This window comes from Microtus pennsylvanicus, chromosome X, assembly GCF_037038515.1.
Source record: "Microtus pennsylvanicus isolate mMicPen1 chromosome X, mMicPen1.hap1, whole genome shotgun sequence".
NCBI classification, from domain to species: Eukaryota; Metazoa; Chordata; class Mammalia; order Rodentia; family Cricetidae; genus Microtus; species Microtus pennsylvanicus.
The window spans coordinates 27,441,860-27,453,867 of record NC_134601.1 but is presented as its reverse complement, the minus strand read 5'-3'; the positions used below and the strand labels follow the sequence as shown (position 1 = coordinate 27,453,867).

General features: G+C 37.7%; 1 pseudogene; it reads left to right on the top strand.

Annotated features, from left to right (window-relative positions):
• Positions 1 to 9,217: 9,217 nt before the first annotated feature.
• On the top strand, positions 9,218 to 9,428 carry LOC142841720 (uncharacterized protein C9orf85 homolog pseudogene; annotated as a pseudogene).
• The last annotated feature ends 2,580 nt before the right edge of the window (positions 9,429 to 12,008 follow it).

Below are 12,008 nucleotides of genomic sequence, written 5' to 3'. Positions count from 1 at the left end.
AATATTAATTATTAGGTTAATTTTTATAATATCAAAAAGTGCGTTTGTGCTTTTACAACTTAATTATATTTTTACTTGACTTAAAACAGACTGAGCAAGCTGCATATATTTTGAAAATTACAGGGTTTTATATACTCATAATGAGACTCTATGACATTTCTCTACAGAGCTTTGTTGCTTAATTTTGCTTTATTTCATGCATAACATTGATCCATAAAGAAATAAAAAAGTAAAAACCATAAATCTCCATAATTTATTTCTTATAATAAACAAGATGAAGCCATTTAGTCATTTTCTATTGTTAAGGTTCATTTGTCATTTGCATATTAAATAGACCTAGGTTATTTTTGAGTTCATCTCCTTTCTGCCTCTCAAATATATATATATATATATATATATATATATATATATATATATATATATATGCTAAACTTTCATGGATAAACTGTGATCCCAGTCTGATATATGTGTACATGGTGCTTGAGTGTGTATGTTTATGTGTCTCTAGAATGCTTCTCCATGCCTTTGTAATCCCTATTCACTGACAGATATCTTTGGGTTCCCACTAGTCTTCAATAAATTTACATTGGTGGTAAAACCCAAAATTGGGCCTTTAGGTTGATGAATTTTATCATTTCTATACTCTTGTGCAGATCCTTAATGCTTTCCTTAAGGGTACATTTCAAGACATGGAATTGCTACCTCAAATGGTATACACATGTTTAATTTAATTTCCCGCCTGCTACCCAGAAAGGTTGTACCAATTTAAAGTCCATAAACTGGAATTAAGTGGGAAAAGGCCTCAGGGAAGTGAGAAGTATGGCTGTACTGTGCCCTGTTAAAAAGTTCAGCCTTTAGATAGCATTGAGCAAAAGCATAAGAGCCACAATGACAGTAAATACACCTCAAGAGTGGTCAGTAGTGAAGGGCAATAGCAAGCCTAACTCCATTATAAAGCAGGATGGGGATAATTAAGAAAACAACCTTGGGTTTTGTAGTCACCTGCCCTGCAGTCTAGCTATCATTTGATGAAGAGCATATAAAACTGATATAAAATCCCTTTTATTCACACCATTATGACAAACCAATTATAACTCCAAATCAGTGCCACATTTAACCAAAATCCTTACCAATTTCTCACCTTCTCATCTCCTCAAAAGAATAGTGTTGCTCTGTCAGCAGATCACAGGGGCCTTTTCATTCCTGGAATACTCATTGCTAAGAACATACTTGAACTTTGCCAGATGTTACAGATGCTTTTTCTGAAAGTTGTACACCCATCCTGAGAAGCTTAAGTGGTTATTCTTCTGTTTCCAGGACCAAGGGAAAAAGAGATGTGAACAAATGGCTAGGTAGATATTATTAATTCTGGTGTTGGCCTCGGCCTCACTTGGCCGCTAAGCAAAGCCACTGAATTGTATAAGACTTATGTAAGGACTGACCCAGTACAGGTGCAGAAAACAAACAATTCCAAACACTCTGCCTGCTTGAGATTCTTCAAAGAGAGTTATTTATTTTCTTGTGTCAGTGTTTCTTTCTCTTTTTTAGCAGACAGAGTTTGGCACAATAATGTCTCTCTAAAAACACTATGACTCAGCCAGTTGCTGCAGAGCGGAGGCTGGAAAAGCAGGTTTGTGCCATTAAATTACAAGAGAATTTAATGGGCAGAAGTAGGCATTGCGATGCTGTTTGTTTCTAAAAACTATACTTTCTTATTACTTCAGATACTCCTAAAGTGATTCAATTGTTTATACTTGCCATGAACATTTTCACATGTTAACTACTACATATTGTCTTTATAATCTATAATTTAAAATAATGCTGTAAAATGGTCAATATTTAAAAGAAGGAAAAGTACCATCATAAGCTGGATTTCACATTTAGTTTGTTCTAACCTTTTTTCACCAAGTAAAATCCAGTGAAAATGCCATGTTTCATTCTGATTTTGATAGATATACTATATACTTATGATCTCTCCACTCAGGGCAATATGAATAAGAGAATTCTTGCAGCAACACTTTTTTTTCAGACACAGTCATAAGTACTCCAATGTTTGAACTGCTATTCAAAGCCATTACCCTAACTGCAATGGAGTGGAGACACAAAAAGTAATAGGAAATCACTAAACTCATGCATCCAAGGATGTAAAAGAGAACATAGAGGAACCATGATGATCTACCTTTATTTTGGTGGTTAAAGAAACAGGACCTGTGAGTTCAGTGATGGCCGAAAACAGAGCTGACTTATGCAAAAGGAAATAATGAGTTATCAAAATGGGAAGCAGCCCTTCGAATCTCTCTCAACAATATAGACAAATATTTTAACCACTCCTTAAATAGACAACCAAGTTGCCTTTAATGTTGCACCATCTATATATACTCTCATAATATTCCCCTATTTAGTGATATGAAAGTATCTGTGAGATAAATGGCCTGGAGTTTTTGCTGATTCGTTGAACATGTGGATTTTTGATATGACTAAGCACTTTCATATTGCTCTCTAGAGTAAGCTCCTTTCAACCGTATGTGCAGACACCACAGCTTCAAAAGCACAAGACATTAGTTAGCATTCTAGTTTTTGTCTATAATGTGATGTTTCATTGGAAAGCAAAAATTTTGAGTTAAGCGGACCTAAAATGCATAAAAATTTTGTGACAATTCTAGGGGATTTATAAATTGTCATTTAATTGTTAGCTAGACATGTATTTCCATGCCAGGATCATGGTAATCCTTTCTTTTCTTACTCTATTTTTTCTACAGTGAAAAAGGGGGTTAAAATTTGTGTTTGTAAATGAAGAAATGTACCAAGTGAATCACCATCATTTCCTGAATCATCCATGCTACTTGCTGATAAGAAATGTCAAATTTATCACTTTCTAAAACCTTCTTAAAACTGAGTTGTTATTCTGTTCCACTACACCATATATCAGATTTTCTGCCAATCTTATCTTGTTTTTAATATTGTTACTTCATAAAACATTTTGTAGCTAGAAAACATTACTTTCCCCATTATTTCCTCTCAGATGATCCAGAATACAACAAGAACAAATGTAGCTAACATTAAGTATTTGCTATCTATCTAATATTTCCTCACATTATAAAATTTAGTCCCTAACTACATGTAATGATGTAGACAATATTCTTATCCCCATTTGAAAAGACAAGAAGCTTCAGGTACAGAATATTCAACTGGTTTCATATGAAATCGAACCTCAAGCCTAGATGTTACTGTATTAAGCCTGTGCTAGCCAATGCTCTACTAAGATGAAAAATAATAATATTTGTTCAACCTAATGCAAAGTTTCCCCTCCCATATCTTTTCCTAGATCTCTCCCATAGAGAGATCTGTATGCCTTCTTTGTCTCTCTCCTTAGAAAAGAGGCAGCTGGGTGGTGGTGGTGCCCACCTTTAATCCCTGCACTCGGGAGGCAGAGGCAGGCAGATCTCTGTGAGTTCGAGGCCAGCCTGGGCTACAAGAACGAATTCCAGGACAACTAAGGCTATAAGAGAAACCTTGTCTCGAAAAATTAAAAAAATCAAAAAGAAAGAAAACAAGCAGGTAAATAAAAAGGAAAGTATTAGAATAAAGCAAAATAAACAAACAGGCAAAGCAAAGAGCACAAGAAATACAACAACAACAAATAATGAATGAATGAATAAATAAATAAATAGCGCTAAATCAGAAACCATAATATACTAGCAAAAGACAAATAAGGGTAAATGCCCAAACAAAATAATATGAAACAAAACCAAAAAAAACTTCCAAAATGCCATCGAGTTCATTTAGTGTTGACCATTTTCTGCTGGGTATGGGACCTGCCCTATAAGTGTGGTTTGTATCCCTAGTGAGACTACATTGGTGAGAATTAATTTTTCATTTACGAGTGGTTATCAACTGAAAATCATTTCTGGGTTATAGATGGGAGCTTGTGTCCACTTCTATCAGCACTGGGACCCCATCTGACTTAGACCTGTGCAGGCCCTGAGCATGCTACTACAGTCTCTGTGAGTTCATATGGGCATCAGCCCGTTGGTGTGTAGAAAGCCCTGTTTCCTTGGTGTCCTCTATCCCTTCTGGCCCTCACAGTCTTTCTGCCTCTTCTTAGTCAGCGTTCTCTGAGCCCAGAGGGGAAAGATTTGATGTAGACATCCCATTTAGGACCAAGTGTTCCAAGATTTCTCACTCTTTACATTGTTCAATTTAAGGTTTTGTTATTTTTTTTCTTACCCTTGATAGAAAACTATTTCTATCTGATGATCTACAATGAAAGAGAAAGGAGACCAATGTGGGAGAGGATAAGTTTCACCAAAGAGCAAACACACACACACACACACACACACACAAGCAAGCATGCACACATGTGCGTGAGAACAAATAACTGTGTCATAATAAAATAAAAATAGATATCTTTAATGGAAAATGGAAGTCAAGGGAAATAAGCGTAATTCTTATTCAGTCTACTGTGTCATAGACAATACTGATGATACTGCCAATTTTACTCCCTGCCCCCAGTAGCTATCTATCACTGGTACTAACATGCATTGCTCCAAGATGAAAGAATGTAACTTTCGTTTATTTAAAAAAACAAGCCTTTTTATGAAACACTATGCACAGAATTATGTCAATTCTGGTGTGGGTGATTTGGTTGTTTTGAGATAAAATCTTGCTAATGTAACCCTCCTGGCTGATGTGGAAGTCATTATGTAGTTCAAGCTGGCTTTGAACTTGAGATCCTTTTTCCTTTGCCTCTGAGTGCTGGGATTATAGGCATGTTCCCAACCCAGCCTAATTCTGTTTTAAATAATATGAATAAGAAGAGGAAGATATTCAGTTTTACTTGCTTATTTGATAACTAAAATTTGATACATTTCTTCCTTTTTCATTTATCCAACGAATAGTTGCTGTATACCATGCAAGTGCAAAGAATAGCCAGAATAAACCATATCTCCACCAGTATCTTTTTCTTCTAATCACCAGACCCTGCTCTTCAACTACAACATAATGGAAATTGATGTATATGACCAGGCAACTCATGTTACAGTCTGTGCATTTTGAAGGCTTACCATTGAAATGTTCCATGTGGTGGGGCAGAGAGACAGGATAGAGTTTGGGAATTAGGTAGGCATGGGTTAAAATTTCTCTTCTGATACTCATTTCTCCAAGGTGTGTAATCTTGTCACTTTAACTTAGCATATCTAAGACTTAATTTCCTGATCTGTACAAGGTGATTGTGATCTAGGTTTCCAATGGAAGGCAATATAGATAGTGCCTCCAACATTCTGTCTGGAAATTCAGCGCTTGTTCATACTCACCCACTCTTCTAGTCAGGCTTCTGTGGCTGTAATAAAACACCATGACCAAAAGCAACTGGGGAAGAAAGGCTTTATTTCACCTCACAGATTATAATCCACCACTAGCAGAGCGAGCAAGAACTCAAGACAGGAACCTGAAGGCAGAAACTAAGCAGAGACCATGGAGGAATGCTGCTTATGGGCTTGATCAGCCTCCTTTCTTCTAGACTTCAAGACCACCTGCCCAGGCCTGACACCACCACACAAGGCTTGGCTCTTCCACATCAGTTATCAATCAAGAGAATGCCTCATAGGCCTGGCTACAAGCCAAGATGGTGCAGGTATTTACTCAATTGAGGTTCCCTCTTCTCAGATGACTAGCCTGTGTAGGGTTAACAAAAACCTAGGTAACACCCCCCCTCTCCCCTCTCCCTTAATCCAACAGCATTAGCTATATCATGCAGAACATTCCGAAATGTAAGAGAAAATAAAAACTCAATATATATTTATATTATGATTATGATCCAATGCAATTTATATATAATAGGAGTTAGCTAGAAGATTTCATAGTGCTTTTTATCTATCACATTCAGACTTTCTAGATTAGAGTGATGCTTATGCTTATGTAGTCCTTGGATGAATCTAGTGTTCTTTAACCTCAGGATGATAAGACAAAGCAGAAACATAATATGTAATGATGGCCTTCAGGTGAGATTCAAGAGCAAGAATCAGGAGTCCTGTCCAGACCCCAGTTCCTAAGTAATACATGATTCAGGACAAAGCATTTGAAAACTCTCAGAAATGGTGAAGAGATCCATGCATTCTTTCTCAGAAAAGAAGTAAAATCTCTGTTATGTTCAAGAAATCAATTTTGTAAGACATAGGTTTTGAGCCAATGGTAGGCAAAGGTGCGTGCTGACAAGTCTGATGACCTGAGTTCAATCCCTGGCACCGACACAGTGGAAAGAGAGAACCGGCTCCTAAATGTCGTCTGCTACTTGCACACATCCATTGTGACCTGCTCATGCCTACACATGGATCACAGCACACATCCAATAAATAACTCAGGGTAAAAAACAAATTTTTAAGAAAGACAGGCTTTGAACAAGTAGCCACTCTTTTACATAATTGACACATTAAGTAACTCAACAAGCCTCTGGGATTAAGACTATTTTTCTAAAGGAGACTTGGTTCTAAGGTAGCAATGTGCAATAACTGTGTATTACATATGCACACATGAATATATGCATTGTTTATATTGCTAATTCTGCTTACAAGAACTATGTCAGCACTTGGGAGGCAGAGGCAGGCGGATCTCTGTGAGTTCGAGACCAGCCTGGTCTACAGAGCTAGTTCCTGGACAGGCTCCAAAGCCACAGAGAAACCCTGTCTCAAAAAAAAAGAAAAAAAAAAGAAAAGAAAAAAAAACTTAAAAAAAAAAGAACTATGTGCACATATTTTATTACTATATACTGCTTTACTCCTTCCCTTCTCAATTTTTTTAAATCTCAAAGTATACACCCTCCTCAAAGAATTTAAGGTCGGCTCGTAGATAAATGTCTAAAATCATACCTGAATTGAATGACTTGTCAGTTCTGCTTGTACTGACCCTGATGCTACGGCTTTTGTAACGGGCAGCAGATCTGCTGAATGTTAACGGATGCTATTGTGATTGTCTGGAACAAATGTACATTCCATTCCAGAGAGGTAATCAAGGTTCCAAACAGACAATACTCCAAGGTCTTCTCCCCTATTCAAAGGGTATGCTATATTTTTCTTACTCTAGGACTTCTTTTCTTTCCTCTCTTTCTTTCTGTTTTGTAACAAATAGAACTTTGAAAGCAGCTGATGTACAAGGTTTTTCACTGGATTTGGTAGTGTTGGCAATTCTGGAATACTACACCAGCCCTCAAATCAGTGGTTCCCAACTGTGGGCCATGACCCCTTCAGCAAACCTCTAACTCCAAAAATATTTACATTATGATTCACAACAGTAGCAAGATTACAGTTATGAAATAGCAATGAAAATAATTTTATGGTGGGGGGTCACCACAACATGAGGAACTGTTTTAAAGGATCGCAGCATTAGGAAGGTTGAGAACTACTTACTGCCTTAGATGTCGATTAAGTTTTCCATCTGAAATGAAAGCAGTCAATACAGGATGTGAAATACTCCTAGAGAAATAGACCATTTAATTCTTGATTTTTATTTCATATATAAGAGCCCATTCTTTCAATATTTCAAAAGAAATTCAAAGACATCATCTGCAGGAAGCAGGCTCCAAAGTCATTTACCTATGCAATAGCATCTCCAGGTAACACCCCACCTTGTTTTCATAATTTTGAAATAAAATGGCTAACTGGCATCTGCTGTTTCTGGGTGGTCCCTGAATCAGATAGACTCATGAGATGAGCAAGTGTTCAGGTTCCATCAAAGGAGAGCCTTTCTAACAGGCTTTCCCATTTGTCTACCAATGCAAGAAGAGGTGATATTTGGTTATCTTCTGTTGCATAATAAACCATTCTAGTCATGGGGGCTGAAAAACATTAACAGTTTGTTATAGTTCCTGTCATGATAGTGTTGGTGCCTGGGTGTTTTGTTTTGTTTTTGCTTTAGGTGATATGAGTTGGGGTTGTGAGATGGTCAAAATACCACTTTTTAAAAATAAGCAGAAGATGAGCTAGACTGCTGGCTATAAACTCAGCTGAAGCTGAGATCAGGGAGGTTCTTTTCCCTCACGTGGGCCCCTGGACAACAGCCTAGTTAGGTTCCAAACAATGAACATTCCAAGAGGTAAGTCAAAGCTTGGAGTGCTACATTACAGAGTTTAATTTTGTTGTTCTCAGACAAACAGTAGACCAATCCCAACTCCAGGAAAAGGGAAATCATTAATTTTTTTTCTTGGTGAAATGAAAGCAAAACAACATTCGAAGGACATGTGAAGTGGGAGAATTATTCCTGTCACTCTTGAAATACATTACACTGGACCAAGACACTAATGTGGAGCACTTTATCTGCCAGTGCCGTGGAAAGGGCCCCAGCATTCACTCCAACTCTCTGCCTTTTCTATCCACCCCAAAGCTGTCAGTTTTTCCCCTCTCCTATACCTGTGTATTCTGTTACGTGTTGTTGAACAACACATTATTTTATGTAAAAATTATCACTGTAATGGAAGGAAATGAACTTTATTATTACTCTTGGCTGGGGTAATAATAACATTCTTTTTTTTTATCCTAGAGAAGCTAAATAAGAAGGTGAACCCAAAGAAAAACATATAGTCATCCTCCTGGATATTGGAAGTAGACAAGATTGCCGGGCAAAAAAAATGGGAACTTGGGGGTGGGGTGGGATGGGGGTAAGGGGAGATGGGGAAAGAAAAGTGAGAAGGGGAGGATGAGGGGAGCTTGGGGGAATGGGATGGTTGGGATAAAGGAAGGGTGGATATGGGAGCAGGGAAGTATATATCCTAATTAAGGGAGTCATCTTAGGGTTGGCAAGAGGCTTGACTCTAGAGGGGCTCCCAGGTGTCCAGGGAGATGTCCCTAGTTAGTTACTTGGGCAGCTGAGGATAGGGAACCTGAGATGACCCTATCCTATAGCCATACTGATCTTGCATATCACCTTAGAACCTTCATCTGGCAATGGATGGAGATAGAGACAGACACCCACATTAGAGCACCGGACTGAGCTCCCAAGGTCCCAATGAGGAGCAGAAGGAGGGAGAAGATGAGCAAGGAAGTCAGGACCATGAGGGGTGCACCCACCGACTGAGACAGTGGGGCTGATCTATTGGGAGCTCACCAATAATGACATTCTTAGAAACCTTAGCCCATGCCGGACATTTTACATAGATTGCTCATAGCCATCATAGTTAGTTTCTCTTCCCTCTAACATAAAGGCTGCACTGACGTCAGGAGATTTGGTAATGAGTTCCCAGCATGGCAATGTGGTTCTAATTCAGGCCCCAGAAGCACCAAAATACATTCATCTTCAAAAATGACTAACTTGATAAGAGTGTTCAGACCAAGAAAATCAATACAAGACTTCATGATGGAGTATGTCAATGCTACAAAGAAGCTCTTGAATGGTGTGTAAAATACAGGAAATACAAACCACTGTCAAAGCCTAAGAAGTGAGTTAAATGCTCACAAAAGACACTGAAGGACTCTTTCACAGAATTCTTTCACATGTGCCCGTGAACTTGGAGTTCGTGCAAAATGTGGAAAGAAAGAAGTTATCATTAGTCCCTTTAGTAAAAAACTCCAGCAACTACTGAAAACCGGGGTTCTAACAATAGGGGAAAGTGCCAAAGGAAGGAAGATGCTGGTGAGGATTCAGATGCTGACACTGACTCGCATGACAAGGTGGAGACACTCGAGTAGCCTGATAGCAGGGAACCAGCTGCAGAGGGCTCAGCAAACACACTGATAGCCTGATGAGGGAGTCCGAAAGGCTGTTCAAAATAAGCAGAACTGGCTCATGAGCAACATAAATTATTTATAGCATCTGAATAGAAAGCTTTCAGGTTTGCACGATAAAACTTAAGATGCATATACAGAACATGTGTGGAAACACTTACTGTGACATGTTGTATAATATATAGAAGTTGTTTAGAAAAATATACTACCTAATGTCAAACTATCGAGTGTTGAGAATTGGTGATTATATCAGTACTACCTCACAGATAATTAAGATGATTAGCTCACTGTGAGTACTCTTTTATTGCATGACCTCAGGAATGTGACTTATTTAGCAAAAGCCCCCTTACATCTTACAAGTTTATTTACACTTACACTCACACACACATACACACCACACACACACACGCATATATATATACATATATATATATGTATATATATGTCATGTGTAGTGATTTTCCTTGGAAAATATTTTTATATACTTCGTTCCATTGTTTTTACCTTTTCCCAGTTTGGGAATATATACTCGGACAAAGCATATGGACTATATCATTAATAACTAGAAAGGAAAATCCAGCATTCATACTCATGTGGAGATATTGCCTGTATTGTAAGCTCCTGTTAGGGCTTCCCTCTTAAGCTTATCCTTCCCAAAATTCATCATTTATTGGAGAAAAATAAGGAACATTTATCAGAGCTGGAAATGAAATAAACATTTCAAACAAAAGAGCACATGAGGGAAGGTGGAAAGGATAATTAACTGAAGTTGTTAAAAAAAAGAGCACATTCTAGAAGTCTACTTAGTAAAGAGAAAATTTCTAAGATTCTTAGTGGTTTTCAGAACTCTCTCACATGTGACACAAGCAGACACTTTCTATAAAAATGTACATTATGCACAAGACAGACGTGTGTCACTTAGAAAGTGCATCTTTCTGTATATCCCCTCTCCTCTAAAAAAGAATTCGCTTTCAAAATTACTTATCACTTCTTACATTTATTGTAATAACACTTGTGATTGTATGGACATATTGTTTTTAAAAGGTTCAGTACCCTATTAAAATCTAGTGTGTGTGTGAGAGGGGGGTTATGTATGTGAATGACTCAGGGGGCAACTCTGTATAGGTTCTTACCTGATGACCTATCTTTTCAGTTCAAAAATAGTTATTATTTTTAACGCATACAGACTCTTACGAATCAAGAGTGGTGTCAATTATGTACTGGAGTGACGTTTTGGTGAGTAAAAGTGCTGGCTGTGAAGCCTAACATCCTGAATCTGACCCCTGGAACTCATGTGAAGGTAAGAATTATTTTCTCCAATAAATGATGATGATATTTACAAAAATATAGTAAACATGAGTTTTGAAGTAAGATATTTTAGTTCTCATCCAAACCTCAAATATTTGGAAACCCCTATCATGACCATGGGGCTGTAGGCATTCTAGCTCACCTAACTTTAATTTAGTATTTTATTATATTTTCTTAGTGTCAATCTCCATGCACGTAAATATGACACGTATGTAGATGTAGATATGTGTGTATATATTTGTTGAACCATTGCAATAAATGTAAAATCTTGAAAAAAAAGAAAGATACCATAATTCTAAGTTTCAATTATCAATCTCAGATTTATAAGTAAGTAACTTTTCTAGGCAAGGACCTAATGGAAGTAAGAGGAATCTAACTCATGTTCTCATGGTGTGGAAGTATAGCAACAGGCAGGCATGGGGAATAGAATAGCTGAGAGCACACATCGCAAACCCAAAACAGGAAACAGAAAGAGCAAAATGGGAATGGTGTGTGTGGCTTTGAAATCTCCAAGCCCATCCCCAGTGGCACTTCCTCCAGCAAGGACACAGTATCTAAACATACCCAAACTGTGACACTAACTGGGGACCAAGGATTCAAACATCTGTTCCTATAAGAACATCCTCATTCAAATGACCACACTCACTTCGAGATGCTATATAGAATTCTTGCGAGACTGTGGTATCTCAGGTATTCAGACAAGGGGAACATTACAGGGTAAAAGGTATGTGTGAGATAGCATGGGACACATCAAAGTAATAACATAATTGTCATACATAATATCCCTCTAAGATCTTTGTTTCCTACCAAAGAAAATATATTTCTCATCTAGGTGACAGTCCCATAAAAATGGTTGGAAGCATAATCCCCATATTCAAACCCTCAAGTGGGCGCTGTCCTCTCTGAAATACTGTTTTATTAGGTGGGTAAAGGTGGTCACTGGCTAGATTTTTCACCTCCCTCATTTAAGGGTAGCTGCTTGTCCTCCCA